A 25,744-nucleotide genomic window follows, 5' to 3' on the forward strand; every position below is an offset into this window, starting at 1 on the left:
CTGAAGAGCTTGGTCCATGTGACCCTCCCTCCTGCCTTGATGTTTTCTGAAGACATCTTATTTTTCAAGCCTCATTATGAAAGATGTTAAGCGCTGATCTTAAGAGTTCCCTCTGTCAAAAGCGGTCAAATGGGCAACAGCTACAGAAGTCACCTGTTTCCTTGGGTTTGATCTCACTTTTTGAACAGTGGGATAAGAAGTCATGGAAGAAGGATAGAAAAGACGTTGGCAATGGAGTGAAAACTTAGCGTAAGACATTCCTGCAACTTTTCTTCTCCTCTCTGTGCTTTGTCGAGTTATTAAAATGTTAAAACCGAACAGGTAGTCCTTCCTTTCCCCACCACCTTCCCCAGGCACAGTGTTTAAGAGGGCCTATTTTGAAAGGCGGCTTTGTTTTCCTAAGCAGTGGGTATGCAATTGCAGCGAGGTCAATGAGAGGTCAGGCAATGCCGGTCAACTGGGAAGTCGGGCGATTTCTTTTCTCTTCCTCGGAAAGAAAACACTTACCTCTCAGCAATCGCATTTCTTGCGGGAAGGGAGCAGAATCTGAATGGGGAACGAGGGAAAGGGAGTTTGTGCATGCAGAGCCTGCTAATTGTAAGCTTGGGCTGTGGGCACTAATGCTTGCCCAGACTTTTTTAAAAAGCTCATCCCACAGTCAGCAGAGGAGCAGCGGGGTTCCCTCCCCCCCACCCCCGCCAAACACGAAAGTGAAGTAAGTAAGTAAATATATAAATAAATGAGCCACAAATCCCCATAAACAGCCAACGACATCTAATCCCAGTTGGTCTTCTGCTTTGCCAAAACTGTCAGCTGGATGTAAGGAGCCTGTTGCCGCTGGTACCTCTGCTGTTGGTCTTCTTGCCTCTGCTCTTCTCTCCCAAGACTTCCTCTGGAACAGCGGACTGTTAGCATAAGATGTATTGAATAACTGTCTTCTGAAAAACAGTTTCAATTTCCTTTCACTTCTTAATAAAACCTACTATGGTACTTACACACTGCCCTTAGCATTTTTTTTAATGAAGATGCCTAAATGTTGTCATCATTCTTCAGAACTGTGCTCCTCCTGGAAGAAATTTCAGATTAACCTGCCTCCACAAGAAAATATTCTTATATTATCAATTATTAATGTACTCTTTAATAGAATTTCCTTAGTTCCTTGCTGCATGTCTCCTTTAGACATCTTGGCTGTTTTTCCTGGTGGATTTGAAAAGATGAAGGGAAAACTTGGTTTTATAGACTTCCAGTTGAAATGTCGAGGACCACAAGAAGAGCTCAGAGAGATTTTTGGTTGAATCCACTTTATTCACCAAAAAGTGCTATTTCAGTTTGACCAAAGATTTTCCATAGTGATGCCAAGTGAATGAATTTAGCCGAACAAGACTGGAAGAAGAAAAGACAAGCTTTGCACAGGCATCTCCAAAGGCAATCAGACTGGCCTTCATATCTCCCAGGGAAGAAGAGCAAACCCTGGCACCCCAGGAACAGCAACTTCTATGAGCAGCTGAATGAGGGATAAAAACAAGTAGCTCAACAGGCAGCAAGGAGAGAAAAGCCTCCCTTCCTGCCAGGAGGCAGATCTGAGGGGATCCTGACACTCCCCTACCTCCAGACCCGGGAGCTGAGGCTGTACCCAGGTGTCCAGGCAGGAGACCAGGGATGGGCAGTGGAGCTAGCACAGGCAGTCTGCCCCTCTTCCCCTCCACCAAGGAACTAATCAGGGGTTTTCTCCTCTATCCAACTGTTCATTTTTATGAAACTTGTAGGAAATTAATATCTTTGAGACTTCTATTGCTCTTTTCAAATCTGTCTGAAAGTTGCTAATGTGTTGGAGAATTATTAGGGGAAGACTGACTGACAGGCAACCTGATTGTGGAAACCTCGTTTCCTCCTGAAACTGGACTGGAAGCAGTGAACTGGTGGGAAAGCTTGTGCCTCCTTCTTTGATATAGATTTTTTGTACATCAAAAAACACATCTTTTGAGCATGGATATCCACTGCACAGTTAGATTAACAGCACATAAATCTGCAGCCTATTCAACCTGTCATCCGGCTCCTGGGAAAACGTTGTAACTGATAAAAAGTGGTGTGGCTTTTTTGGTTGGGCTTGTTTTGGGGTTTTTTCAGTCTCGATTGAAATTTCTGGAATATTGTGTCCAGTTCTGGGCCCCTCAGTTCAAAAAGGACAGGGAACTCCTTGAAAGAGTCCAGCACAGGGCCACAACTGATGATTAAGGGAGTGGAACACCTTCCATATGAGGAGAGGTTGAGGGAGCTGGGCCTCGTTAGCCTGGAGGAGACTGGTGCTTATAAACATTAATAAGGGGTGACCTTATTAATGTTTATAAGCATGTGAAGGGTGAGAGTCAGGAGGATGGAGCCAGGCTCTTCTCAGTGATGGCCAGCAGTAGGACAAGGGGCAATGGGTGCAAGCTGGAGCACAGGAAGTTCCGTATGAATATGAGGAGAAACTTTTTCATTGTAAGGGTGACAGAGCATTGGAACAGGCTGCCCAGAGAGGTTGTTGAGTCTCCTTCTCTGGAGACATTCAAAACCCACATGGATGCTGTCCTGTGTGATTTAGTCTAGGTGATCCTACCCTGGCAGGGGGGGGTTGGACTAGATGATCTTTTGAGGTCCCTTCCAACTCTTCATGTTCTGTGATTCTGTGATTCTATGATTCTACCAACTTTCAGGAGAGTTCTTTCATGAATCCTGAAAGCAAGTGTGGGATCACTTGTTTCTTACACCGGGTGTTTCTGCTGGAGATTTTTTCTGAATAATAATAGTAGTAGTAGAAGTTATTATTATCAATTACTAATACTTCTAAAATGAGGGAAGAGTGCATTATTTGCCTCTAGGCATTTCCGCAGAAATGGTCTGAGTAAATCTTATGTGCCTTCTACTAAAAGCACTGCAAGTGACATCGTTGGTGGCATAAAGTGTAGGCATAATGGAATAATAAATATGAATTTCTAGTATTTCACAGTTGTCTATCATTTCACTTGATTCATAAGGACAAGAATAAATACATTCCTCATTTTTGCTGGACATCACCTTGGCCAACTAAAGGAGAACACTTCAGAGCAATTGGGTTTATCAGCCTTAAATTTAGATGCTGAATAACAGAGATCTTTGAACAAATTTTGTGTATGTAAGGTAAAGAGGTACTGTGAAAAAAAATAACAAACAACTTTGGATCCTCTGGCTACAAGTTCGTTACTCTCGGGTTGTTTATTTTACTGTCATGCTTTTGACAGTGATACTGGCTCTGCAGTTAGCTACAAACACTCCTGAAAAGTCAAGGCAGATGTGGCTCATCCTTTAGAAAAAAAGAAAAAAAGCAAGGACCTTTTCTCCAGCTCATATTAACAATGGTTTACAGGGATAACAGATTTTGTATGATTAAAAAAATTTTCCCATGTTTTTCCCTTCTGTTTTCAGGTCCATTTTTACTCTGCCTCTTGCTATGACTCCAACTATAAATACATAATAAGTGCTCGGTACAGGCAATCAGGAGTTTTTTTGCCCCTCTCCCATTCAGTCTCTTGCAGCTGACTTTGCTTGGCTTCCAGGTTATATTAAGGCTTTTTGGCTTTGTGGCTGTAGGGAGAAATCTCAGCGCAGACGTTGAGCTTAGCAAGGGAAGGCTGTGAATAGAGTCAGCCAGAAACACTGACTGCAAGTCAGAGGTGGGCAGCAAGGGACGGGAGAAGCAATTGACTACCAGCGAAGTTGAGGATTAAAAATATATCACCGGGAAAACAAAAAAAACCCCAACCCAAACCCACAACAAACCAGTAGAAGATGAGATTCTCTAAAATGCTCTCTGACTTAAAATCAGAGCCCCAATAAAAAAGGAAATAAAAAAGTTCTGACTTGCTCTGTTTTATATAAAATTCCCTCTTTACTTCTCAGACGCGGATCAGGTACGGGGGGTTTTTTTTTTCTTTCCTTCTGTTCTTTAAAAGCCAAATTAAATCCACGGTTGTTTTATAGAGAAAATTGTAAGCTAGAGGGGTTTATAAAAAGATCTATAGAATGAAGGGTTTAGTCTTTGGACAGGGAGCTAACAGGAGTGCTGCACAGACTCGGTTATCGCAGCCTTTCTTCTGCAATAATTTTTACTGACCTCGGTTCCAATTTTATGCTCATTACTCAGGCAAACGGCTCATTGTTTTCACTGCCAGCTTTGCCAGAGTATGAAATTCAGGAGGAAGCTTTGAAACTGCACAAAAACACTGTAGAAATTTGTAACCATTGGTTTGATTTAAGGTGAAAGCTGGAGTAGCGATTCTGCAAGGTGCCTGAGAGCCTGAGACAGCAAAGACCTCTGTAACCAGACACCCCCTTGCCCAGCCAAACTTCCCCCGGTTTGACCTGAGTGTCCTGCCTAAATACTGGGGGATGCTTGTGACACTAAGAGCTGCACTTTAAATAAATTTGTAACACGAACACAGGCTGTGCACAGGTGAAATCTGCAATAAATGAGTGCTGTTGCGTTCCTGAATGTAAAACAATGCGTTGGGGCATAAGTGATTTGCATCTGCGAAGATGTGTCTGGCATAGAGAATGAACGCAGCAAAGGCTTGTTCGACAGCTCCACTCAAGTTCAAGAAGCCATCAGAGTGGAAAGGGCCAGGGTGTGCTCCAGAGCTGCAACCCCCTGGGGTGAGCAACCTTCCCAGGGCTGAGGAATTTTACAGGATTTCAAAAGAGCAGCTGTTAGAGTCTCACTTCCTTACCTGACACTCCTGTTAGCTCTTTTGAAGAAAAAAGGGAGCTGGAGGTGCATGGAGTCACTGAGCATCCTCCTGATGGTGCAGGCTGCAGGCAAAGGGCCACAGGAGAAGAGCTTGATGGAAGAATGGGAAACTGGAAGAACTTGTAGAGGCTGAGGGAGCTGGACCTGTTTAGTTTGGAGAAGAGGAGACTGAGGGGTGACCTTATATTTATAAATATGTAAAGGGTGAGAGTCAGGAGGATGGAGCCAGGCTCCTCTCAGTGATAGCCAGTGATAGGACAAGAGGCAATGGGTGCAAGCTGGAGCATAGGAAGTTCCTTGTGAATATAAGGAGGAACTTTTTCACTGTGAAGGTGACAGAGCACTGGTACAGACTGTCCAGAGAGGTTGTTGAGTCTCCTTCTTGCCTGGATGCTGTCTTGCGTGATTTAGTCTAGATGATCCTGCTCTGGCAGGGGGTGTGGACTAGATGATATTTCAAGGTCCCTTCCAACTCCTAATGTTCTGTGATTGTGCAATTGATTGAAGTAGGGAAGGGAAGGGAAGCTGTAACAGCAGAAAAAGCACCATTGTATATTTGGGTTTTTTCTGAACCAGGGTTATGCATGAAACTGTGAAGTGTGTTCCTGCTGTACAGAGACATCCACACACCTAACCAGGGGTCATGGAAAGCATGGACATGCGAGCCATGGAGATGTGGGATTGTCTGGTGGCAAGGTTAGGTTAATTTATGGGGTGGGAGTCAGTGCCCTGTGGCCGCCCTGAGGCAGGAGCAGCAGAAGTAGGAGTGGGGCTGGAGCTCGTGATCACACACCTTCTCTAGCCATGGCACAGCTGTGAGACAGCCAGATCAGGCTCCTTTTTGTCTCCTTTCAGCTCTGTGCATTTGGCATCACAGTCTCGCTGTCCTGCTTGGGGCTCCTGAGTGTTTCAAGGCAACACAGGGGAAGGAAGACTGGCAGAAAACTCATTAGTTTTGGGGAAACTTGCCCCATTCTAGCAGGGAAACTTGATGAAAACATTGTGTTCTGCAGGAATGTGTCTAGGTTGCAGAAGTGACATTTTTTCCATGGCAGGAAAACGCTTCCATAGAATAGTTTTACCCAGGAGCGAGGATTAAGACTGGTGTATGGCTCTTGTCTTCAATTGCAACATCTCCTCCCTTTATCTCCAGCAGCTTCTCAGTGACAGCAGCATGTCACATGCAGGCGTGGATTTAAGGAACTATATTAATAAAACCCTTTTAGAAGTGGGACATCCTTTGCTCTGTGCCACAGACAATACACTTCTGTATGGTTTTCGCATTCACTTGCGGTGTACTGTGTGAGAGACCTGCCCTGGCACTGGGTCCTCCTCCTATCCAGTGCCACCTGACAGCTCTAACTATGAGGTAAGGCAGAGAGGGGGTTGCATGGGGTAAGGGGCCCAGCTGTGGGAGCTCTGCCAGGGGCAATGCACCTCCTCCATGGGGAGTGACCATTAACACTCATGGGTGCAGAAGGTAAGAAGATAGCAGATGTACACAGAGATACCAGCTGCAGGTAAGTACTCCACTTTCGCAACTATTGGGGATATACTATTTTTCTTGTATTTTCAGTTGTTTTTTATAGAAAAAAATATAAGAGTTTTAAAAAAAAGACCACAAGTACCACTTCCTGTGTTGAACTCATGTTTGCTTTTACTCCTTTCCCTGTCTGCTGAGTCCAAGAAGCCTCTAAGCACTGCCAAGCTCAGACCACACTGCCATAAGTAAGAAAGCAATTTCTTATTTCATCCTAGGGCAATTGTTTTTCTCTACTGGTGTCTACTGTTATTTATTCCATAATAATAATAATAATATTTTTATAAGCTGCTGAACAACCAAGAAGGATCTAGAAACCTGCAAAACATGTAAGTGTTAAAGATGGCCAACAACGCTGTCTTGGACAAAACAGACTTAAAAGTTTGTGCTGTTTGTTTGTTCTTTCTGTCCTTCCCAGACATCAATTTTCTCCCACAAGCTCTTGATTTTATTTTCTGTAAGCTTTGATGTACTTTTGCAAGCTCCTACCGCAGCTTCTTAGACCTTAGCTTCTTAACTAAAGCCATTTATTGATATACTACATCTCTCAGTGAAGTAGTACATCAATAAATTAAAGATTAGTTCAGTGTGTCAGCTCTCCCAGAGCATTCTGGGAAACATTTGCCACTTTGGATGACTGTGGAGGCCACGCAACATCCTCGCACAGGAAAGATAATAACTCTGGAAGATTTAAGCTTTCCCTCCTCCATGACATTTCCTCCCACTAAATATTTTTTGAAAGTCACCTTTTAAACTAATTCATGGATTCTGCTTACTACTAAACAAACAGGTGGCAGTAAGTTTATACAGTACAAAGAAATGTGCCCAAACCAATTTGCAGCTGCCTCTCAACACATTTCTCTTTTTCCGCTCTCTGATCAGATTTTATGCAGGCTACTTGTAGTGATAACCAGGTTTGTCCTGTATTTAGGTGCATCATGTTCCCTATGTGACTCAGGCTTCTACTGTACTTGTGACAAACGTGACTGCAAACTTTCATCATGCCTAATTGTTAACAATGGCATGGACTGAGGTGCATTGCTGCTGAAAACGATGCCATCAGATTCATTTTAACTGTTTATGTGAGCTACTCAAATGTTCTTTCTTGCTTTCTTTTACATTGGCTCTCCCACACTCCTCAGTGTGTAGTTTTGTACTATTGCTAGATTTTATGCCTTGACCTTACAGCTGATTTCTAGGATTCTACTTTGTACAAGATTTCTAAGAGGGACCCAAAAATTAGAGTTGGACGCCAATATTTGCATTCCCAAACAGACACTTTATGTACAAATGTTCTGATAGCAGAGCAGATCCCACTAATGTGATCTGAGAGATGCCTGCACTGCTGCAGATGAAATCTTCCACTTTGGTGTCACGTTGAAGCCTTGGCTTCAGTTCCCACTGTTATGAAAATGTCACCTCGTTCTTTGGATACACACCCCCTTCTTTGTGTGTCCCTGGATGAAGACGGGCACAGCACGGTGACCTAGAAGTGTTTTGGGCACACAAAAAGCCCTGGCTAGAAGGAAAATGGTGCAAATTGGTTCCCTCAGGTGTTTTGAATCAGTGGCTTGGGGAACATGACTTGTCCTCTGTTTTCTCTTTGCTGATGAGACAATCCAGATTTCGGCTGTGGCTGCACATTTGCAAACCACTATGATGGACCAAGGCTCAGCTCTGATAGGTGTTATTATAAGACAGTGTTTGAGATTTGGGGGGTGGTCATTACAAGTGTCTCACTTCCACCGTTCGCCACTGGTGCTGAGAGAGTGAGCAGTCAGTGAAGTCTCTTGACTGAACACAGGGAAACATTTGAAATGGAAGAATAATGAATGATACATAGCAGATAGGCCTTGTAATGAATATTTTGTTGTGCACAGACACCCATGTTAACATATGAATGTGGCCATTTGTATGAAGAGCAGTCAGTTCTCCAAACCTTCACAGGGAACAAAATCCTGCTTGCACAAAGGTTCCTGAATAATGAATATAAACAGGGACATGAAGCCATGGTGATGGGTATAGGATAATGGTGGATGCATAGCCAGATGGCTTTACACAGCCAATTGGATTTGAAATGAATGAATGATTCCTGATAAACCCTTCCCAAGTGCTTAACCCAGACTATACAAGAGATAACCTGTAAGGTCATCGTAGAAAAAACTCTGTCGCTATGTAAATATTTTGCAGCAAAATCCTTAGGAGAAATGCATCACTTTGGCTTGGAGCCTTTGGAACCGGTAAGGTCTGGTGAAACTTTGCACGGTGAGGGGTTATTATTATCTGTGTTGCCTGTAAAATGCAAGTTGAGAGAGTGCCTGGGAGGATGGATACCCTACATGCCCACAGACACGCCATTTTTTTGAGTGAGTCATAGTGACTGAGGTTGCTGTACTAATCTTCATCTGCCAAGGAGAGCTGGAGTCTTGAGGACCAACAATGATTGTGTTAATTGCCTACCTGGCATTCAGCAATGGACAAGTTTCCTCCCGCAGCTAACGGGCAAAACAACAGAAAATTACTTAAAAACGATGAGGCTCCTACAAATTATGTTTCTGTCCTCACTGCACAACTAAGAAGAAATACCTGATGCCATCCTACCTGTTCAGGAGGTAGAGTTACCTGTGCACTAAACTGTGGTGGTGGAATGAACAATTCACTTCAGCTGCAGTGGGGAGTTTGCCTTGTGAAATTACCTCCACTGGTAGATGATAACCTTCACATGGTTAAAAATTCTCTGGAGCTAAATTCCTCAGCTAGAAATGAGCGTACTCACACTGAGAGTGAACTACATACTTTGGGCTATGTCTCCAGGGAGATGCTCTTGGTGTGCCTCGAGTGTCCTCCCAATGAATGAGCGAAAACCCCTACATGGGACTCCAGCACAATGTGCTGTACATGCCCTGCATAGGCAAGAACCATCTGGGAACTGCCAGTGTCTTCCTCTCAGGGAACTATGCACACCAGCCCTGGCGTTCAACTCTGCAATGTTCCCCAAGAAATCCTACAAAGACAATACTATGGCCTGTGTGTCAGCAAAGCTGGGGTGCAGGAAAGAGGAGCAGTCACACAGGGCGCTGACTCCTCTGCTGCTGTGCAGCTGTTTGCTGTAGACATTCATGGATGCGCTCGCCCCCCTAGCTAGAGAATTGGGATGTAGGTACTTACAGGTGAGGCTTTGGACATTTATCCAAATGGGTAATTCTGCTATCTGTCTAGCTGAATATATAGTGTTTACCAGTTACTGGGAACCTTCCCATACGTGGGGCGTTGGCGAGTTGGTGTTAAAGCGAAGAGTAAAATGTAAAACGTCAAGCAGCCATCTCTGAGTGACACTTGGGAAACTCAGCTGCTGGTGATTAGTATACCATTTACAATTAAAATCTGGCTTCCTTTTCTAATTTTTGTTGACGTGCTGTTGGTCTGTGGACTCCTGGTAGACAACCTGGGTTTTTAAACAGACCTTGCTTTGACTTCCAATTACCATACAATTAAGAACTCTAAAAATGCTGCCTTTTAATTTCACTGCTTGTATTCATTTTTCTGTGCACTCTTAATTTGCTACCCTGGCATGTCTCTTGTAGGCTCTGGTTTAGTACATCAGACAGCTGTATTTCTATTTAAGACACAGAAGTAGCTGGTCTAAATATCTGTATTGGATCAATTCTAGCTTCTGAGCAAAGGAAAGCTCTACATAGCTCCACAAGATACGCTTCCCCTTAACCCACTGCATTTATTTGGAAATACCCTGCTGTGATTTAATCATGGTGGTTTTGAGGCAGAAACCCCTGGCTGCGGGAGTCTGTGCCAAAGGGCCTAGGGTCCCCAGCTGGGCAACACATGCAGAGCTGCTCCTGCCTACGTGTGAAGCCACTCAAGTGTTTCGGTATGTGGTGTGCAGCTCATGACTGTCCCCTTCGGCATCTCGGGGAACAAAAGGTATAAAAACACTCATAAACCCAGTTGCCACTTCCACCAGGAAGTGCAACAAGAAGGAAAATGGTCCATCACATTGGAAGCTGACCCATTTTTCAGGACTTGCCCTTATAAGATGCTGCTCCGTCGTATTTGTTCTTCTGCTAATCACCACAAGACTTCGAAAATGCCTGGGGTCCTGGGAAAGATGTGTGGATGTGGTGCCAAGGCAGAAGGAGCAGTGCCTCGTGGCAGAAGGAGCCGTGCTGCCTCCAATGCCTGCCCAGCAGCACTGTCTCTGCAAGGGAGATCGCTCCACAGTGGGCTTGCGTGGGGTGAACAACCCACAGTATGGGGTGCAGACAGATGGCTGGTACAACAACAACAAAGCAAAGGGACAGGACCAGCCTGGAAAGTTTTACCATGCACCTCCTTATTTTAAGAAAAATATTACGTAAAGTGGTTACCTGCCATCCCCCAGCATCGCAGGAAATGACCCAAGGGGTTCCTTCAGCCCCTGTGTTTCCATGAGCTGCAGGAATAGTTGGAAACCACTGTGGAGAGTGTTCCACTTTCTCATTTGGGTTTGTTTATTGCTCTGTTCTCCCAGGTTGATGCTATGTTACTTTTTTTCCCCTAACATTGTTCTTGCTTCATACAAATACTCAGAGCTTTCAAGAAGAGAAGTATTACCTATTAGTGTGCTCAGGAAAGGTATTTAGTAATCCTAGGTGCTTAAACTGGTAATTTAACTGGTATTTAATGGGTGGATGCTTAGACTGGTAATGTTTGTTTATTTTACAAGACTTTCCCAGCAAACCCATCCTTCTTGCTGCTACTAATCCCTAGCAGAAGGGATATGGGAAGATTACAAAAGCTGCCAGTAATTTTCAGTACCAAAATTCAGTCTCCTGGTACCTCCCTGATCTCTTCATTGCTTTGTTCCAGCAAAAGGCCCTTGGTAGCCAGAAGGACACTGGTTCCTGAAAGGAATTTCAAAAAGTGCATAAAGTTGGTATCTGCTTAGAAGTAATACAAAACAGGAGCATCTGCCAGAGACAGGAGCATGTTGCTGGCTTAGTAAAACAGCAGGGGAACCTGCTGTTGACCAGATTTGTCCATATCAGTGCAGGTGTCTCTGCAGTTAATAAGAATTACTATTTACACTTGTTTTCAGAGATTTGGAGACATGGGGATAATATAGATAGCCCGTAAGTCATAAAGAGCAAGTAGATATGACACATGTTCCCATTAATGTATAGTGTTACTCCTTGGAGTTTGCGATATTGAGACATTACAAAGTATGGTATGAAATACAGATGGCTCTGAATCTTGACTATATTTGTTTAATTAAAGCAGAATATATTCTGAGACAGATTTTTATCGTGAATTCAGGAAGAGAAAGAGGATGTGCAAAGTCATATGTAAACTGAATGTGTTCAGAAATACTAGGACATGGCAGCTAGGTGTAAGTGGGATTTGCTCTTTATCTTAAAAAAAAAAACAACCCAAGGTGAATGTTTAAGCATAAGCAATCATCCACCTTTGACAAAGTGTGCTCTGATGAGTTGATAGATGCATTATGGACATCTTTTACTGGGTGTAAATGTGTGTCTCTCCATGCGTGTCAGCACCGCAGAGGCAGATCCAAGCCTCCCAGATGTGTCTGTCCAGCTGCTCTGACCCTGAAGGGAGAAACCAGAGAGGGGTTGAGATGGAGGAAGGGGAAACCCCTCAGCCTTGCTACCACATGGAGCCCGGAGGAAACAGACGACAGCTTACAGAGAGGAGGGGCTGTTTTCCTGTTTTGCCTTTTGCCTCTTGCCAACAGTAGCCTCACCCTGTATGTCCACCCCAATCTGTCTTTGTTGGCCTCTGGCACAGGCAAAGTAGCCATGTGGCAAGGCGGCAGCTGCTTCGATGCCTTCAATGTTGCTTTTAGAGGAGTCCATACCAAGAGTCAGCCCTGCAAAAAAACTCAGGGTAGCTGAGCAAAAAAAGCAAAGGCTGGTTGCACGGCCAAAAAAAGATAACCAAAAAAGATGTGCTTCCAAAAGGCAACCTGCAGGAGTCTTACACGTAAGGGAAGCGGGTTAACTACAAGGGGGAAGGAAGAGGGATGGGATGCGGCCACAGCTGGCTGACATGTGTGGGGGAACTGGCTTGCTTTCCATGCAGCCATGGCTAGCCAGTGCAGAGGTGGAAATGTTAGAGGATCAGCACAGATTTGCCTCCCATTGTGTTGTGTGTGGGGAAAAAAAGGCATTATCAGATGTAGCCAGTTTTTGTGAAGAAATAAGCCTCAGTGAGTATTTTCTTTCTGGCCCTACTCTCAAGTCTAAAATAGGATCACTTCCACTAAATAACACCCTTTGTGGCAGGCTGACTATATTCTCGTTCTCCAGCATAAATTGTTATTTTTCTTTACAGTATCAGGTGGGAGTAAGATAAAACCTTCGTTCCGGGAATCTGTATAATCTGTAATTCTTTCATGGTTTCTTACTCTGTGGGCTAAATCCCATCCTACCACTAAAACCACACAGAGCAAAACTGTTGGGTTGGCTGCTCAGCTGGCTTTTGCCCTTGCAGTACTGAGGTTATCCTAACACGTGTGGTAGAAGAGACAAGAAACTGCCTTTGTTTCTGGACTCTAAGCGATGGGTCACCACAGGATCTGTCACCTAATGGGGCATCTTGATCATGTAGTGGTCCCTCCTGGGGCTAGCTCTGGGGAATGGGAAAGGGGGCAAATGGGAAGAAAGGATGGTCTGTCCTCGGTGGCTTGTTCTCCAGGAAGGGGGAACAAGGAGAAGCAGGACCAGGGAAGGTGAGTCCTGCAAATATGGAGCAAACCAGAACTGGGTCTGGGTAGGATTAGCAACAGGAAGATTCACACTTAATGCTTCTTCCAACTTGGGAAATGGCTTTAAAAAAACCCAACTATGTAGAGCATTTGAGCACATGTCTGTGTAGAAGAAGGGGAAGGGTCAAGAGAGGAGCCTGAAGTACTTGGTTCCTTTTGAATGTTTACTGCTTCAAAACACTGTAAAGGGACGATATCTTTCATACTTGATTTTTGCTAAAGTACAAAGCAAATCCTCTCTGCATTAAACAGCAAAGAGCATTCTTGAGAGTAAGGACCCTTAAAGACTCTTGTGTTTTGTTTTGTTTTTTTCCTTCTGGGCAATGAATGACTAGTCCCTTGACACCACTAACTGTTTATGTAGAAAAGCTAATTTCACTTCTGCCAATAAAGTTCTCTTGCCAGTCTGAGTTTCTCATTAAAATTAATATTCTTATTGTATGTCCCTGTCTTTTCCCTTGCTGAGAGAGAAGCTAATAATCTTTCATTCAGGGCCAAATTCCCACCTCTTCTCCATCCCAGAGTGGAGGAGAGGGGAGAAGGTAATTGCATACAGAAAGGCACATTGGCAGGAACAGTCCTTCGGAGATGTGCTTCATTTCATGGTAAGGAGAAGTATTTCAGTGGCTGTATCTTTCAGTTGGGCTGTAGGAGACCTTGGTTCACTTCTCTGCTGGAAAAAACTTCAATCTTGCATCTCGTGGGGGAACACCATAACTAACAGACCAGGGACTGCAGGGGATTGTTCCCAATTTCTCTCCAGTGAAGCTGCTCTATTTTGTAAGAGAGAATTAAGTAGCCAGGGAGAGCAAGTACGGAGGCATGGCGGGGGGATTAGGGCAGTCAGTTGGGATGTTTCCATTCCTGCTCTACTTAATATGAAAACTTCACGGAGCCATTAGAGGAGAGGAGGCGTTATTTCCCCACTCGCTCTGCCTGGTGTGACGCTGGAGCTGTTAAGGGAGTACCTACTGGAGCATTCACTGGAGGTGGGGAGGATAAGTTGTTTTGAGGAGCCCGTTGGCACTGCCTGTGAAACAGGTGGGACCGTCTCAGCGTCCCAGCTGTGCGATGCCCAGCAGCGCACGGGGATACATCATGCAGAAAGGGGAAAGCTGGGAACCACATAGCTTTGGGCTTAGCATGCCTGAAGGAGAAATTAGGTGGGAAACCCTCTGTGGCTCTAGCCTAGGAGGACTGTGTGGCCAAGCAACCATTCATACCTGCGGTTTAAGCAAGTGCACAGGTAATCCTGAAATCCTTCTCCAGCCACAGAGGGGGAGCATTCTACTCTCACACATCCAAATGGTATCACCACCATGCTGTCCTAGGCAGATGAGTTCATATTGGGGTTTTCTCTCTGCACTGGTTAAACAGAAAGACCTGCTCAGGGACAACAGGAGGGATAGAAGCCCAGCTAGAACAAATCATCCCATCAGGTGGGACTATAACAAATGGGAACTGCAGTTCCCCTTCCTCTTTTTATATGCTCCTGCTGCCTTTTGCTCTTGATTTTTGAGAAGGAGGGGAACAAAAGGGTGGCTTAGTGGGTTTAGTGGATATCTTGGAACTATGCTTGGAAATAAGATTCTTCCTTTCAAAAACTGTCTAGGAAAGCAATTCCTGACAGCACTGAGAACATCACTAGTGCTAAATGTTCCTTTAATTCTAAATTTGAGACAGTTGCCAATCTTGCAAATTAAAGATTTATTGCCTGAGAGTACTCAGATCACAACCTAACACAGGTTTAGCTGCTTTGTTCCATCCTGTTTGGAGTCATTCCAGAGGCTAAGCCCCTGTATTAGAAACATCACCAATGCAAAGATTGAATGATCGATCAAAGCAATGCAGATTATGAATTCTCCTATGCAGCCTTCCATAAAGGGGATGTAGAGAAGCAGCTATTTTTTTTCCTGTTTATTTTTGGCAGGCAGCTTTATGTCAAAGATTCTGTGAGGCCGGTTTGTAACAACCTGTGTCCTTTATTTAAGGAGGTAAATTTTGCTAGAATAAATATTTTTCAAGTGAATGAGGAAATGGCATAACTGAGGCAAGGCACATAAATGAAATGTTCTGCACAATTCGTCAGGATAGATCAAAGATAGCAAAGGGAAAAGGTATTTCTAACTTCAGAAACTCCAGAATAAATAGACTGTTACTGATGCAAAATCCCTCAAGAAAGCAAATAGGATGCACTTTTGCTCTGTTTTGAAATTAATTCTAAGTCCAAGGAATGGAATACATAATGTGTGTAATAATTTCAATGTGAATCCCAGGGATATTAAACATTAAATCTGGGCTGAGATCTCGCATTATAAAAATTATTGAGAGCATGTCATTAACATACATCATTCAGCTACTTACTGCATTTGAAGAGGCTAGGTTTATACAAATACATCAGTGTAATACTTTGCATTCCAGGGCGTGACCAAATAATCAAATTACAAAGAATGAAGTGGTTAGGGCTTGAGATAGCATGGTAAACACTACAACTCAAAGGATCCTCTGTTGTGGATCAGATCTTGCTCTCTATGGACTGTCTGCAAAATAAAGGAATAAACAGGTGTGACATGAGGGATGTCTTTTTCAAACTATGTAGATCACATCCAAAACTTTAACACAAAGAGCAAAACCAGTAATCCAGCAAGAAAGAAAACAAGCAACATATCTGTTGCTCTACTTACTCTATCTGCCTCGTAGCCACTCGGTTTGAAGTGTGTCTGATTATTGATCATAATGTTTTCCTCATCACAAACCTCCCTCTCCTTATCAATAAAGAAGATTCACTCCGTCTTCCTAGCTCACTTTTTATGTTTCTGCAACCTTCTCCCATTCTAGTGCATAATGTTCTATAGATAATGCAACTAGGAAAAAAAGTGTGTTTAAATCTGTGTTAATCTTCTGAGAACCAAACTTTTAATTAACTCATAGAAGAAGCACGTAAGGAACAGGGCAGAAGATTCTCCCGAGCTTGTAATTTTTTATTTAGGTTTTTCTATTTCTTTATTTTGGCTCTCTGCTTAAAAACACAGACCCATTACCACCAAACCTTCATGTGTGTCTTGTCTACTCCCTATTACCCCTCTTCCCTTTTTTTCCCTGAATACCGGGAAAAGCCTTCCTTTTCTGTGTCACCTTTTCTTTATTGTAGGTGAAAACACATGGTTATCTACCTCTTACAGTTATCTGCAAGGCTGATAGCTAAACATACCAGTCTGGAAGAGGGTTAGCTTGGTGGGCCTCCTTTCCCTGAGCCCAATTCACTGAAATGGTGGCACCTTATTTCAGTCAAAGTCAAGATAAAGTTTTTCCACATTATAACAAATCAAAATTAAAGAAAGTTTAGGAGTTCCCATATTTGTAACCTCTTTCTATTAAGCTAATTTCATATCCCCAGGCATTTCTAGTTTTTTCAATAACAATCTGATTTCTTCTCTTCCAGCTGCCAAATGGAAGGTCTTCTTTAATGAACCCCTGAATTTCATATATCCCATATTTCTCTGCAAGACCCCTGCATTTTCTCAGCAAGAAAAATACTGACCTCTACATGAAGCCACCCACACCTTTTTTTTTTCCAATAAAAACAATTCTCAACACTGGCAGGCTACAAAACAAACAAACAAAACCCCAAACAAACACACACCCATCCCCTCCCCCACCCCCCCGCCAAAGCAGCCAGAAGACCTGTAGCATGGTCTTTCCTTCTGATGCTACAAACCATGAACCAAGACCTTGCTATAGCCACATGCAAATCAGGAGATGGGGACCTTCTAAGGATGCCCTACAGGAGATAACAACAGTTGGGGCACGGTGAAGTCCTAGTAGAGTTTGTTAGTGAAAACTTCAACAACTCAATTTTTGCCAGAGATTCAAGTGACTCCATTCTAGGTTACTTGACATACTGTTGGCTTGAAAAGGAATCTGGAGATGCTGAGGAGTGTGGTTCAGGAACTGAAGAAATGGTCACCTCCCAGCAGAGATTTTTCTGAACCAGAAGGTATTAAGTGATCCTCTTAGTAAAGGGCAGAGAATTTTGATACAATTTTCTGTTCTTCAGAAACTTATAGAGTGGTTCCAGTGCTATCTGCAAGACCAAAACTGAACAGAAGCCCTCCTACAAAACTTACAATTCTGGGAGAATATGACATATAGGCCACTTCCACTCTTCCACTTTTCTTGTGGCTTAGGGCTTATTCAATAATTCATATTTTGCAAGGAAACCTTAATTTTCTGTATTTATTGATAGCGTCTTCTGCTCGGCAGCAAAGAATAGGGACTTGGTCCTGGAGCAGAACTTTCACAGGTAAAAGTTTAACCGAGATTTTTGGGTCACAAACCAGATTTCCACCACTTCCATCTTTTCCCTGTGGAAAAGATAGCAGAATATATTGCTATTTTAATGGTTTGTATGTCTGGAAACAGGGCAGTTTATTTGCTGCAAACCAGTTAGAAAGTAGTTTCAGCTAGCCCACATCTTTAAAAGGAACTTCCAAAGATCATACTTGCAATATACCTTTCCTATCGTTACTAGGTATGACAAATTCACTTACTAGTTCATCTATTATCTCAGTTACTCATCCTTCTTGTTCAAATTACAGAGGTCCTGGTTTCAAAATCTGTTTTTCCAGCTTTTGGATGCGTTCACATTCCCCAGACATTCTCTCCATTTGATATCAGTTAGGAGGTTCCGTTTTGGACCTCTCAAATCCCTAGCCTTTTTGGCCTGTCTAGTCTAATAAATGTAATGCTTGAGACAACGTCTACAATTCCTTCACATTTCACTGATTCTATTACATATTCATTTGCCAAAATTCCCATTATTGTTGTTAGTTGTCCAGCCTGAAATAAAAATGACCTGCTGGTCCTTTTACACGTCCCTGGGTTTTGCTTCTCCAGTTTGATGTCCTTCCCTTTCCTGAGCTGAAAGTGAGGTTCTCTGGAAAGTAATGATGCTCTGCCCGGGACAGCCTTTGGGTCATAATAACCCTTCTTTTCAGAGAGCCAGTTTTCAAATGAAGTTCATTTTATTCTCCATTTCATGGGGCAAATTTTCCATTTTTAGTATTTTTCAGTAACTTTGTGAGGCAGATTTGTATCCTTTTTCCTGATACAGAACTGTACTTAGAGGGACAAAGCAGCAGAGGGACTCTTTTTCACTCCTGTCACCAGAAACTTCTTCCTCCTTTGGTCCATGGCTGCCAGGGGAGAATCACAATTTCTGTGGTAAAATCCAGACACCCTTTGGAGTACCTTTGGCTGCCACTTACTGTCTTTAGTGCGAAAGCCTAAGCCCAGATGAGCACCTTTGAATTGATCCATTGCCAGTTTAACATGAAAGCCCTTGCTGACATATGCACATGCCAGAAACACAAGCTTCCACAGCTCCTCTTGCCCCTCAGGTGGGATTTTCTATTTCCTCTTCCTTTTTCCTTTCCCATTCTGGCTTTCAGATCAACTCAGTCCTGTGGATGGCTCTTCAAGAGGCAAAGGTTTGTGTGAAGCCTCTTTATAGGAAATTAGAGCTATGGCATTCCCTGGGCATGGCTCTTTGGGCTGCTAGAACAACTCCTTCCTCTCCACCTTCACCAGATTTCATTCAGCTCATGATAGTACATTTATCAGTGTAAATCTCAGAGTTTTCCCTAAAATATATTAGGTATTTCTTTGCATTATTTGATGTACAAAAGTCCAGCCTCTCCCATGGCTTTGCCTAAGCATCTCTGTGACTTTGCCAACCAAGTAGATGAACTGCAGTAAATGTCTTGTTTTGCCTAAGATCTCTGATTGGCCCAATTGAATGTCCAGATGGCTGGCTACCATGATGGGTCTGCGACCAGACATTTGTTCCTGGAGCTGAAATTTAGCCAGAGAGCCCCTATTCCTCTTCATCCCTGCTAGTGGGTTCCCAGCTGGTGTTTCCCTACCCTGAAGGATCTGTGGCAGTATTGTTGCCATTTACCTTTTCGGGTTTACCAATTCAGACTGGAAATTTTGCAGCTGGCCTTCTCAGCCTGCTAGGACATTTTGTAGTCATTACTCCAACAAAGAGTTCACCTCTGCCTGAAAATCACTTCAGCCATTTCTGGGAAACCTCCAGATGCTGCTGTAATTCCTTTTGTAAAGCTTCCAACTCTTGTTTTAGCGCCTTCTGGTCCTGTTTTAATTCCTTTTGGCTAGTTTTGTTTTCTGAGAGCAGATTTGTTATTGGTTCAAGAAGAATACCACCTCATAATTTCTCTATTTGAACGGGGTCCCAGTGTTGACACCGGGTTTTTATCTTATGACCTGATCAGGTTATTCCAATTAGAAGGATAAATTGATGGGGAAGATACTTCTGATACAATTCTGTTCATTTATAATAATGTATGAAGCTCTGCTTTCTTAGGAGAAGTCTTAATCATGAACAGATTTTTTGCCCATGGCCCTTTCTGCTAGAAACCTGTCCAAAAAAATCCCCCTATTAGCCTTCCTGAGGGCCCGTGGGAAGGTCACAGATCTGCACACCGAAAGCAGAAACACCTTAAGGAGACACTTGCTCTAGTCCCAGGCAGAGGTAGGTATGCCAAGTTACAGGCAGGACAAAAGGGAAATGCTCTGAAACCAGCAACCACCAGGGAAAGGTCTAAATAGGGCAGGGCAGGCAACAGTGTGATGGGGTTACAGGTGAAGAACGTTCTGATTTTCATGACTGTTTCAAGGCCTACTCAAAATTTTAGCCTATTTAGGATACAATAGCAGTCAGGGGAGAGGCTTTATCCCTTAGGCAGAGCCCCAGCAATGCTGTGAGGACTATGCCCTAGATCTGTTCACCCTGCTGCCTTCTCTCTCCCCTTGCACGCTGTCTCTTCTGCATAGCTCTACCTCAACAAATCCTCTCTATCTATGGAGTTAACACTCCTAATCCTTTATACGTCCTTTTTAGAGGGAGATATGCACTAAGCTCCTCTTATTGATACCTTAAGGACAACAATTAAATTTAAGCCCAGTACACATCACCACATAGACACACCATTTCATCAGCTAGCCAGCAAAATTCCTGACAACTGGTAAGAGAATGAAGGAGTCAAGATTGCTGGTGAAAAGACATTATGATTCACCAGATCAAAATGATTAAGAATCATTGTTGAGAAGAAAGAGGGCTTGGGAATGCAAGTGGTGAGAAGATCAGCATAGCGCTCCCATGGGTTTTGAGGCAGGATGCAGAGTGGAAGGGGAGTTACAGGGAGCACCATGAACAGTATAGTTGGAGAAATATCAGATCAATGAGGGAAACAGGATGAAAGGAGCACAAAGATGAAATTGTGCATGTTCCCCCAAGGAACAATGAAGACAGCTGAAGCTGATACAACACTTACTTCTGATTCCTAAACACAGTCAAGGATTGGCACCTGTCTGGCATGAGGACAGATGCAGATGAAGACCATTGCTGATTACAAGTGTTTGCTAAACTCCACATCCTTTGGAGAAGAAAACCGAAAGGGCAGTACTGGCAGGGCATGCAGAAGACTTTAGAGGGCTGTGGTAAGATTTGAATTCTTAGAGCAGAAGTCCCAATCAGGAGGTGGTTGCTAGCTCAGCCACATTCCAGTCTGAATACATCTGCTGGCATCAGCTGTGGCAGTTTGCTACAGGGACAGACACCCCCTGTCCTTGTTTCAGTCAGGATAGAGTTAACTTCTTTTGTAGGAGCGGATGGAATGCTGTGTTTGAGAGTTAAAATCATAGAATCATAGAATCATAGAATGGTCTGGGTTGGAAGGGACCCCAAGGATCATAGAGCTCCAACCCCCCTGCCACAGGCAGGGCCACCAACCTCCAGGCCTGGATCTACACAAGGCTGCCCAGGGCCCCATCCAACCTGGCCTTGAACACCTCCAGGGACGGGGAATCTGCTACCTCTCTGGGCAGAAATGAAAGCAGTGCTGATAACACCCTGATGTTTTTAGTTGTGGTCAAGCAGTCAAGGACTTTCTCAGCTCTTCATATTTCTCTATTCATGAGGAAGGAGTGGCGAAGCCAGGACAGGTGACCCAAACAGGCCAAAGAGAGTATTCCATGCCCATTACGTCCTGCTCAGTATACAGGGGGGCTGATGGAAGGAGGAGGGGGCAGCTCCAGGATGCACAGTTTTTGGGGGGATGGTCGGGTTCCGGGACAGCTCTGGGTGGCACGGCCTGAGTTGTGGGTTTGGTGAGAACTGCACTGTGTATCAACAGCTTCATATATTTTTTTGCTCTAAAGTCCTGTTAGCATTGTTATATTTTATCTTTCTGTTATTTTAGTAAACTATCCTTATCCCAACCCACAGGCTTTTGGTTTCTTGTTTTTGGGGTTGTTATTTGCCCCTTCCTTTTCCCTTCCCTCGCCTCACCCCTCCCTCCCCCCGCCCCTTCCCCTGCTCTTTTCCTTTAAAGAGCAGGCAGCTTCGTGGATCTTGGCTCTCAGCCAGGGTAAAACCACGACACCCCCTTAATTTAATGGACCCTCAATAATGTTGTGATTTTTGGTTTTGCTCACAGCACACATCTTGTGTTCCAACTAACAGAGAGACTAAAGACTGTGAAATGGTCCAGGTTGGAGATAAGGTGGTTTATGTGATCAAATGAAGGTGTGAAAAAAGTGACATCTGGAACAGTATTTGGACTGACTGCAAAGAGAATGAACACTAGGAGAGAGAGGTCACCAGGATTAGTGAAATTCAAAGCCAGAAGGAACAGTTGTAATCCGGTCTAGTGATCTCCCTCTTGACCAAAGCCGTAGGATTGCAGGCGGTGGTCCCCAAACCGCATGTCTCTGAGGCTGTGCCAGGTACCTGGGAAGATGACTTTTCCTCTTACTCTTCTGATGTCCAGCCTCAGACTTTCATAGCACTGCCAGGGACACCTGCAGCCCTGATACTCCTAGGGAGACTTCAGGCATGCATCTCCCACACAGAGTCTGAACTTTCTTCCTCCTAAAGCCTCACTTCTTTCCCTACTCTGTGGTCTGCAGCACCACTTCCCACCAGTTTCAGAAACATCTTTTGCTTTTTGCCCTCATCATACTGTGGCTCTTTAAAAGCACTGGCATTCCCTTGCAATCTCTCAGAAATCTCTTTTTTTTTTCCCTCTGCCTGTCCCAATTTCTCAATCCCTCCCCAAAGGCAAAATTTGTAGCACATGCCCTGAGGCTCAGCCAGCACTTCCAGTGCTTGTGACTTGTGTTTCTTCCAGATGTACTTGTTTTGTCATCAGTAGACCATTTTCATGCTTTTTCTGATTCACCAGGTTTGGCCACTAGCTAGGCATCTGGATACAACTTTGAACACACCCTTGTGGAGTTCCTTGTATCAGTATGAGATTATCATAGTCTTACAGTTTTCTTTTGTTTGCTAAACTTTTTACAGTTTTGAGGGAGGGTCTATTGCAGCTCTTCCTTTCCTGCAGCAGGGGCCATATCACTCCTCACTGTGAATTACTTCATTAGCTTTGTGTCATCTTCTGTACCTGACACAAAGATAACTGATACACAGGAAGACACTGGCCATACCTGAGAACCTTGCAGTTTCAGACACAAACACTGACTGGAGGCTGAAGGGTCTGAGGGGAACATCAGTAAAAGGTGCTGGGGGAGAGGTGAGTATAAGAAAGGGTATAAATTAGAGGTAGGATGCAAACTGTGTTTTTTGAGTAATATAAGTTAGTTAATGGGGTAGAAATGATACATGTGTGTCCAAAAATAAATGGATGTATTGTACTGAAGAGAAGGATGAGAAATATGGTCTTTATGCAGCCTGAGAAAAGAAAGCAGGTACATTATCTGAAAGGTTTAGCGATGTGGGCAGCAAAGTGCTGTCAGGATTGGCTGCTGCTTTGGAAATGAATTAGCAGTAAGGAAGAAAACAGAAGTATGCCCTGTAATAGTGCATAAAAGGATGGAAAGGGAAAAAAGGGAGAAAAGAAGAAGAGCATGTACATGTAGAGGGGATTTAGCAAATTTCTTCTGTTAGAAAGTTTGTTAGCAAGATATCAGAAAATTATACAGACATCAAGTTACTTACACAAGAACATTTACAATACAAATGCAATTTTCAGCTATGGGTTTCATATCTAATGGGTTACAGCTCAAGGAATGTAAGCTGGATTTTAATTCTGCCTGGCATGTAAAAGTACATGACAATTTGCAGTACCTGGTGCAATGGCAAGTGTGCTGCTCAGATGCCTGTAAAAAATTTAAGTTTTATTGGCAGCCACAGCATAAACAAGGTGCCCTACCTGTTATCTCTTCATAGAGGATTCTTGTTGCGTTCAGCCTGAGCGTTGCAAAAATTATAAAGTCATTACAGCTTCTGGATATTTTTCTATACTTTGGGGTTTTCATCAAGATTCAGAACCATTTTCTGAGAGTGCATGCCCTAAGACCCTCTCTGTCACTTACAGAATGCTGCAAATTGACTCTATCACTTTACCCGCTGCTGTAAATTGGCTCTGAGCACACATAATGTGTCAGGTTTGCCTACTCACTTTCAGTTTTCACCCGCCTCTACTGGGCATATCTAGGAGTAATGGGATGAAATTGAGCAAAGGAAAATTTAGACTGAATATCAGGAAAATTTTCCTAACAGTGAGATCTATTAGAATGTGGAATAGTCCCCCAGGAAAAGTGATGGAAACCCCGTTGCTAGAGTCATTAAAAATAGACTGGAAAAAACCTACAGTAAAAATACAGTAGAAAATAATCTGCATTGTCAGGGGATGGACAAGATGATTCCCTAGGTTTTTTCAGGCTGTAATTTCTAGGATTTTAGGAGCTGAGTTCCATCGGTATTAAATTCCCTGAATGCCCGAGATCATCTAATTGAAACAATAGAAAGTTTGCTCATAGGCATGCCAGGGAGAGTGCTCAGTAATGATCAGGCTGCATTACTGCTGAGAGTGTATCACTTGATCTGCACTGTACAAAGAAACAAGGAAGGAGACAATTTGTGTCACAATTTACCCTTTACTAAAGCTGTTCTTGTAAGTCAAATATGCTCACTTGATTCAGCATTGCTGATGTTATAGAAAGAGATCTTTAAAGTAAGTAATAATGGAGTCCAGATCACAGTTTGTAGCGGTGGAGTTTTGTATCAAAAGCTCACTGCACGTGTTCAGAATCAGAATTTTCTTCTGCAACACGTGTATTTTCTACCAGAACTCTGTGCTCCTTCCATAGCAAACAGATCCCGTGTGTGGCCATTTCCCTTGTCTGTGGAAGCCTTGCCTGTATAGTGAGGGATAACAGATGACCTCCGTAGTGAAAAGACATCGATTCTGAGTTTTTCCTCTCTAAAATGATGTTGCTGTTAAGATTTTCCCATTTTCACTGATCTTAATGTTTCACTATCAACGTTGAAATCTCAACAAATGAAAAAACTAAAAGCAATTTGCCAAAGCAGTTTGGTGCTGCAGCCATACCTGGAGTCACAGAACAGAGTTGGAAAAGATCTTCAGGATCGTCATGTCCAACTGTTAGCCCTACACCACCATAACCTCTAAACCATCTCCCAAACCATCACATCTACTCAATTTTCAAACACCCCCAGGGACGGCATCCTGTTCCAATGCTTCACTGCTCTTTTAGGGAAGAAATTTGTCTTAATATATAATCTGGACCTCCCCACGTGCAACTTGAAAACATTCCCTCTTGTCCTAACTCTAGACACTTGGGTGAAGAGACCAACACCCATCTTTCTACAACCTCCTTTCAGGTAGTTGTAGGTGATGATAAGGTGTCCCCTCAGCCTCTTCTCCTCAAGGCTGAAAAGCCCCAGCTCCCTGAGCCATTCCCCTAAGACCTGTTCTGCAGACCCCTAATCAGCCTAGCTGCCCTTCTCCGCACTCTCTACAGCACCTCGATGTCCTTCCTATACTGTGGCACCCAAAACTGCACACAGGGGCACAGTCAGTGCCACTTGCTTATATTCCTCAAGATTAGTTGCTTCCCTGCTTTCTGTGAGTAGGATAATAAAGAGAAAGGAGGGAGAAATGGCTTGGCAAGGATGATTTTCCTCTCACTCCTTGCAGTATCCTTTTATCCCTGAGGACATGCCTGATGCAGCGGGCACTTTTCTGGGGCCAAACATGAAGACCAAGGTGAGTGAGATGGAGCATCACTCATGCTTTTGCTGGCACAGGCTCCTCCTCTGTCCTCATGCATGTCCTGGAAAAGCCTGTAGGGAAGACCCTCTGCCTGATCTGGGCCCCTGCTAAGAAGTCACTTACAAAAAATAGCTGAGATTTGTAACTTTTATTTCCAAGATTGGCCAAGAGAAGTGAAGTTTGGAAAACGTAATAAATAAAGGCAACTGTCCTAGTTCACAGCAGCTGATTCCCAGAGTTCCCTCCTCAGCCTTTTAAAACAGCAAAACTTTATGTCTCAGACCTTCAACTCTGCTCTGGATGCTTTTTCTCTGCAAAGGGGTGTGAAGAGGAAAGGGATGCAGTCATCTAGAGGGTCTTCAAGGGCTCTTTGTGGCCAAAGACCTCTGCTCAGCTGCACCCCTTGGCTTGGCAGCACCCTGGGAGAGCAATGCAGGTGGATTGCCTTGGTGCAGAAGCCAGCTGGTGGCTCCCCATCCCCCCAGCATGGCTGTGAGGTGTTGTGGACTCAGCACTACACAGAAACACAGCCCAGCCAGCCC

Source organism: Gallinula chloropus (assembly GCF_964237585.1).
Source record: "Gallinula chloropus genome assembly, chromosome: 2".
Classification (NCBI taxonomy): Eukaryota; Metazoa; Chordata; class Aves; order Gruiformes; family Rallidae; genus Gallinula; species Gallinula chloropus.